Source organism: Lepus europaeus, chromosome 12, assembly GCF_033115175.1.
Source record: "Lepus europaeus isolate LE1 chromosome 12, mLepTim1.pri, whole genome shotgun sequence".
Lineage (NCBI taxonomy): Eukaryota > Metazoa > Chordata > Mammalia > Lagomorpha > Leporidae > Lepus > Lepus europaeus.
The window spans coordinates 15,770,532-15,777,470 of record NC_084838.1 but is presented as its reverse complement, the minus strand read 5'-3'; positions in this window follow the sequence as shown (position 1 = coordinate 15,777,470).

The window sequence follows — 6,939 nt, the reverse complement described above, 5'->3', positions numbered from 1 at the left end:
ATAAATCAATCCATACATCAACAGTCAACTTATTTTTGACAAAAGAGCTAAAATCAATCCCTGGATCAAGGACTGTCTCTTTAACAAATAGTGCTGGGGAAACTGGATCTCCACATAAAGAAGTATGAAACTAGACCCCTATCTTACACCTAACACAAAACCCACTCAAAATGGATCAAAGGTCTTAACCTATGACCCAATATATGACCCAATACTATCAGATTATTAGAGAACATTGGGGAAACTCTTGGAATAGACCCCATAAGCACAGGCAAACAATGCCAAAATTGACAAATGGGATTAAATCAAACTGACAAACTTCTGTACTGCAAAAGAAGCATTCAGCAAAATAAAGAGGCAACAGATAGAATGAGAGAAGAAATTTGCAAACCACACAGCTGATAACGGGTTTACACTTAGAATCCAGATTCAGAACTCAATAAACTCAACAATCTCAAAATAAACAATCCAGTTAACAAATGGGCAAAGGACTTAACAGCCATTTTTTAAGAGAGGAAATTCAAATGGCTGACAAGACACTTGAGAAAATGCTCAGGATCACTAGCAATCAGGGAAATGCAAATCAAAATCACAATGTGGTTTCACCTCAGTACAGTTAGAGAAATCAACAAATGAAAAATGCTAGTGAGGATGTGGGGGAAAAGGTACCCTGGCTCATTCTTGGTGGGAATGTAAACTGGTGCAGCCACTGAGGAAAACAGTAGGGAAATATCTCAGAAATCTGAATACAGACCAGCAAATTGATCAAGCCATGCCACTCCTGGGAATTTGTCCAAACCAAAATAAGTCAGCATATGAAAGATTGATCAGTACCCCTAGTTTGCTGCAACTCAGTTTATAATAGCTAAGATATGAAATCAACCCAGATGTCCATCAGCTATTGACTTGATGAAGAATTATGATATATATATATATATGTATATATATATATATATATATATATATATATATATATATATATAAACTACGTAGTACTACTCAGCTATAAAGAAAAATGAAATCCTGTCTTTTGCAACAGTATGGACACACCTGGAAACCATTGTATTTAGTGAAATAATCCAATCCCCAAACACAGCTATCATATGTTTTCCTTGATCTGAGGTAACTAATAGAGTACCTGAAATGTAATGTATTGGGATGAAATAGATATTTCAAAATTCAATGATTGTTTTCAGCCCATGTCTTGAGGAACAGTGTTTTTTGTCTGTTTGTTTGTTTTCTTTTTTTTTCTTCATGTTATTTGTTGAACCCTTTCACTATGTGTAGGGAAACTATATGATTGTTAAGTAAACTTAAAATAGATCTCTGTAAAAATTAAAGTGGGATTGGTGTCATGTCCTCCACAAAAACAGAAAATTTGATTTCCTCTTTTACAGTTCTGCTGCCATTTGTTTCCTTCTCCTTACTAGTTGATCTTGATAAAACTTCCAAAACAGTATAAATAAGAGTGGAAAAAGTGAACATCCTTGTCTTGTTCCAGATCTGTGGGGAAATGCTTTTAGCTTTTCCCCATTCAGAATGATATTGGCTGTTGCTTTGTCACATGCAGTCTTTATAATTTTGAGGTACGTTCCTCGTATACCTAATTTATGGAAGATTTTTATCATGAAGGGGTATTGAATCCCCTCAAATGCTTTCTCTACATCTATTGAGATGACAATATGTTTTTTGTTCTTCATTCCACTGATGGGATTTATCACTTTTATTGATTTGTGAATGTTGAACCAACCTTGCATTTCTGGAAAAATCCCAGTTGAGCAAGATGTATTATTGTCTTGATGTGGTTTTGGATTCTATTTGCTAGTATGTGTTGAGAATCTTTGCATCTATGTTCATTAACAATATAGTTCTGTAGTTTCCATGTTTTGTCTTTGTTCAGTTTCTTTTTTTAATGATGCTGGACTCATAAAAAGAGTTTGATAGTTATATCCTATTCAATATTTTGGAATATTTTAAAAAGTGTTACTCCTCTTTGAATGTTTTATAGAATGCTGTAGTAAAACCATGGAAGACTTTCAATTACTGCTTCAATTTCTGCTTTCTATGGATCTCTTTAGATTTTCTATATCTTCTTGATTTAATCTTGGTAGAACACTTGTACTCAGGATTTTGTCCATTTCTTTAAGGTTTTACACTTTATTGGTGTATAGTACTTCATAGTAGTCTGTTATGATCTTTTGTATTTCAGTATTTCAATGTTATCAGTGGTAATGTCTCCTTTTTAATTTCTATTTTTTTATTTGAGTTTTCTTTTTTTCTAGTAGTCTGGCTAGATGTTTACCTATTTTGCTTATTTTTCAGGAAAACCTTTTTGCTTTTTTGCTCTTTTGCTTTTTTGAATTTCAATTTCATTTGTTTCTGCTCTGAGCCTTATTATTTCTCACTTCTGGTGATCTGGGGTTTTATTTGATCTTGTTTTTCTAAATCTTTGAGATGCATCATTAGATCTTTAGTTTGAGATTTTTTTAATTTTTAATTTTTTTTTAATTTTTAAATGTAAACACTTAATATTACACAATTCTCTCTCTTGTTTTGACAGGCAGAGTTAGACAGTGAGAGACAGAGAGACAGAGAGAAAGATCTTCCTTTCACTGGTTCACTCCCCTAGTGGCCACTACGGCCGGCACGCCTTGCCAATCTGAAGCCAGGCGCCAAGCACTTCCTCCTGGTCTCCCATGCTGGTGCAGGGCCCAAGCGCTTGGGCCATCCTTCACTGCATTCCCTGGCCACAGCAGAGAGCTGGACTGGAAGAGGAGCAACTGGGACACATTCTGGCACCCCAACCATCACCGCAGGTGGAGGATTAGCCAAGTGAGCTGTGGTGCCAGCCACAATTCTCTCTTAATACTGCTTTTGTAGGTTTTCATATGTTGTGTTTTCACTTTCATTTATTTTTTTGTCCACAAATTTTATTTTTATTTTTTAATATGCTTTTTACTTTAAAAAATTTTTTTTCTTTAACTTTTATTTAGTAAATATAAATTTCCAAAGTACAGTTTATGGATTACAATGGATTTCCCCCTCATAACTCCCCTCCCACTCGCACCCCTCCCTTCTCCCACTCTCTCTCCCATTCCATTCACATCAAGATTCATTTTCAATTATCTTTATATACAGAAGATCAATTTAGTATATATTAAGTAAAGATTTCATCAGTTTGCACCCACACAGAAACACAAAGTGTAAAATACTGTTTCAGTACTAGTTATAGTCACTTTCATTTATTTTGAGAAATTTTTTGTTTCATTTTTAATGTTTTGAGTTACCCATTTAACTTTCAGTAGCATGTGTAATTTCTAAGTATTTATGAATTTTCTACTGTTATTCTTGTTGTAGATTTCAAGCTTTATTCTTTATGGTCTGAGAACATGCATGGTATGATTTCAAAACTTTTAAATTTGCTGAGACTTGACTTATGGTATAAAATCTGGTTTATCCTGGAAAATGTTTCATGTGGTGATGAAAAGAATGTATATTCTATAGATGTCGGGTGAAATGTCCTGCAAATATCTGTTAGGTACATTTGTTCAATGGTATATTTCAACTCTGATGTCTGTTTATGATTTTCTGTCTGATGATCTGTCCACAGATGAGAGTAGAGTACTGAAGTCAACCACTATCATTGTTTTGGAGTCTATCTCTCCCTTTAGGTCTAATAGCATTTGCTGCATATATCTTTGAAGTCCTGTGTTGGGTGCATACACATTAATGATTGTTATGTCTTCTTGCTTAACTGAACATTTTATCAAAATATAATGTTCTTATTTATTTCTTCTTACAGTTTCTGATTAAAGTTAATTTTATCTGATTTCAGGATAGCTACTCCTGCTAGTTTTTGGTTTCTGTTTGCCAGGTATATCTTTTCCAACCCATCACTTTCAGTCTGTATGTATTGTGTATCTTTGTGAAGTGAGTTTCTGGCAGGCAACATGTATTTGTGACTTGGTTTTTTATCCATTCAAGCAACTTAAATCTTTTGGCTGGAGAATTTAATATATTTATATTCAAGGTTAGTATTGATAGATTAGTTAGTATTAGTATTGATAGATAAGAGCTAAGACCTGTCATTTTATTGATTAGATACTCATTCTACTTACTTTTATAATGAATTTGGTGGTGCCATGTGTTTTCATATTTACTTCTAATGCCAGACTCCATTTAGAATTTTTTATATGGTTTTGAATTCTCTCAGTTTTTACTTATCTGGAAAACACTTTATTTTTCTTCCCTTTTAAAGGATAGTTTCATTGGAAATAATATTGGGGTTAGAAGCGGTTTTTTTTTAGTGTTTTTTCCCCCAGACTTTGAATGATTTTTTTTGTGTGTGTGTGGCTTAATCAACATCAGTTGTGTCTGTAAGTGACACAGTGGTCTAGTCTGCTTTATGGTGAAAGGATAGAAGTATGGCTTTGAGATGAACATGGGATTCCTACAGTGTGTTTTTTCCATAGAATTCAGTGTCAGTCTCCCTGTTAATTGTTTTAATCAGGACCTTGTTCTTGGTGCTGAGGGAGACAAAATAGACTGTTTCCTTGTCTCACAGGCAAGCCTAAGTGGTGCCAGGGATTGTGGCATGAATTGCAATGGTTCTATGACTGTATGATGCAAGTGGATGTTCCTCATGTTCTGCCAGGAATGTTGTGGCTTATAACACCAACAACCCTAGACCTGAGACTAGGGAATGTGAACTGAACTCTTTTCCAATCCTACAGATTGACTACAAGGTATTCAGGAGATTGTTTCTCTAGAGGGTATGAGTCCAGAGAGGTGAAATATAGGTAGGTTCTTCCCTAGGTCCACTACATAGTGGCATTGAGAAATTTAGAACTATTTATTATAGTCCTGATGTTGCAGGGAATAGTGGAGTCATAACCTGGGTGGGGGTGAATTTTTATGGATTATTTCTATATTTAGTCCAGAGTAGCTAAAATGAGTCCCATGGCTCAGGTAGAATATGTGTGCATAGCTCTGGGGCTAATACCTCAAAATTCCCATAGCAGCAGGATGTAGGGGATGTGTTTTTGTTCTACACATTGCTATGACTCTCTTATTCTGGTAGGATTGGAACAGAGGCACACTGTGTAAATTTTCACTGCCAAGTTTGGCACTCTATGGGGTGGGGGAAGTGAGGGAATCAATGCAATTTCCCTGCTCCAAGCCCAGCAGTTGCTTAGACTCCAGTCAGCTCCCCAGGCTGAAGTAAAAGTCAATGAGTGACTGGGTTTCCCTCTCAGCTAAAATTGCAAGCAGTGGGGCATGCGGCAATTTCTTCCTACCTTGACATGGTAAGATAGTGACTCACAGCCTGGAGATAGCTGTGCAGTGTGGCTGACTACCGCAGTCTCTCTTTCTTCTCTCTTCTTTTTAAGAGATTTTTTTTCACTTCTTCAAAAAAAATTCCCACCAGTCAGAAACTCTGGAAATGTGGTTCTTCCTTTATTCTTTTCCAAATCAGCTGAAATTAAGATGGCTGTACCTATTCAGTCATCTTGCATCATTCCCCTTGAGTGGATTTTTGCATAGGGTGAGAGGTAATGGTGTGGGAGGCAGGAGTCAATTTTCCTTTACAAATATCCACTTGTTCTAGCACCAGTTATTGAATAGAATGTCATTTCTCCAGTGTATATATTTTGCATCTTTGCCAAAGATCAGTTGGTGATAGATGCATGGATTAATTTCTGGGTTCTCCATTTTGGTATATTTTGCTATGTGGTTGTTTTATGTCAATATTATACTATTTTGATTACATTGGCTACATAGTTTGTTTTGGAATCTGCTATTGTGATGCCTGTCTTTTCTTCTTGTGTTCAACATTGCTTTGGTATTTGCATTCTTTTGTGCTTCCATATTTTTCCTTGTTCTGTGAAGAATATCACTAGTGCTTAATGGGGATTTGTATATCATTTTGAGCAGTACGGACATTATAGAAGTGTTTTTAAGATTTATTTTTGTTTGAAAGGCAGAGTTACAAAGGAGGGGAAGGGAAGAGAGGGAGAGAGAGAGAGAGAGAGAGAGAGAGAAATTCATAATTTGATTTTTCCTTTCTGACTAAATGTTGATGTGTTACACTGAATAAGAACAGTGAGAACAGACATTCTTGCCTGGTCCAAGCTACTAGAGAAGGTATTTGAAGCTTTCTCACATTCAATATTGTGTTGAAAACAGATGTAAAAATTATTTTATTTTCTTATGTCTGTTTGATCTTATTTTTTTAATGGTTTATTTGAAAGGAAGAACTCTGAAGAGAGAGATAGGGAGAGATCTTTCATTTGCTGGCTCACTCTCCAGATGGCCACCACAACCAGGACTGGTCAGGCTGTGGTGCAAACACTTGATCCATCTTCTGCTGCTTTTCTTAGGACATTAGCATTGGATACTGGATTAGAAGTGGAGCAACTGGGACACAAATTAGAGCCAGTAAGGGTTGCTGGGGTTCAGGTGGTGTCTTTGATCACTACTCTACAATGCTGACCCTTTGTTCCTTCTATTCCTAAATTTTTCAAGTTTTTTTTTTTTAATCATGAATGGATGTTGAATTTTATCAAATGTATTTTCAGTGTCTCTTGAGATGGCATATGATTTTTTTCTTCATTCTGTTGCTACAATGTATTATGTTTATTGATTTGCAAATGTTGAAGCATGACTATATCCATGGAATAAAGAACACTTCATCATGTTAAATGATCTCTTTGATATGTTGGATTTGGTATGCTTAGTACTTTCTTGACAATTTCTGCATCTGTGCTCAACAGGAATATTGATCTACAGTTTCTGCTTTTTTTGTATCCTTACCTGGTTTTGGAATGAAGGTAATGCTGGTCTCATAGAAATTGAGAATTGGTGCTAGTTCTTCTTTAAAATTTTCGTATAATTCAACTAAAGCCATCTGGGACTGAACTTTTCTTTGCTGGGAGACTT